The following is an 885-nucleotide window of genomic DNA, read 5'->3' as shown; positions in this document are numbered from 1 at the left end:
CTCAAAGAGTCAAACATAAAATTACCCTACGGCCCAGCAATTCCACTCCTAAGCGTATGTCTAAGAGAACTAAAAACAGACATTCAGACAAAACTTGTACATGAGTGTTCATAGCAGCACTGTTCACCACACACAAAAAGTGGAAACAACCCAAATGTCCGTCGACCGATGAATGGGTAAACAAACTCTGGTCTATCCGTGCAGTGGACTCTCACTCAACCATGAATGGGAATGAAGCCCTGATACACGCTGCTGTACGGGTGACCCTGGAAAACGTCTGCTAAGTGAAAGGGGTCAGACACAGAAGGCCACCCATGGAATGATCCCATTTATATGAATGTGCCCAGTAGGCAAGTCCACAGAGACAGAAGTAGACTAGTGGGGAGTGTCTACTCCCCACTCCCCCAGGGGCTGTGGGGAGGGGGCCGTGGGGAGTGACTGTGAATAGTGTGAAAAGAGATCAAGGAAACCTGTTTACAATGGCGTGGGGAAGCCCCGCTGGGAGCTCTCACACGGGCAGCCCTCTGTGCAGCCGTGCAGCCAGCAGGAGGGAGGAAGGTAAGAATTATTTTGATAAGGGAGAATATTAATCACATGGGAATTCTGTCTCCTGTTTTTAAGAAAAAGAAGGGAGGGCCGGCCCGGTGGCGCAAGTGGTTAAGTGCGCGTGCTCTGCTGCGGCAGCTCGGGGTTCGCCGGTTCGGATCCCGGGTGCGCACCGACACACTGCTGGGCAAGCCATGCTGTGGCGGCGTCCCATATAAAATGGAGGAAGATGGGCACGGATGTTAGCTCAGGGCCAGTCTTCCTCAGCAAAAAAAAGACGAGGAGTGGCAGATGTTAGCACAGGGCTGATCTCCTCCCAAAAAATAAAAAAAGAAAAAG

This window comes from Ceratotherium simum, chromosome 16 (genome assembly GCF_057802395.1).
Source record: "Ceratotherium simum simum isolate JZ-2026a chromosome 16, ASM5780239v1, whole genome shotgun sequence".
Taxonomy (NCBI): Eukaryota; Metazoa; Chordata; class Mammalia; order Perissodactyla; family Rhinocerotidae; genus Ceratotherium; species Ceratotherium simum.
Note: the sequence above shows the minus strand (reverse complement) of the source record.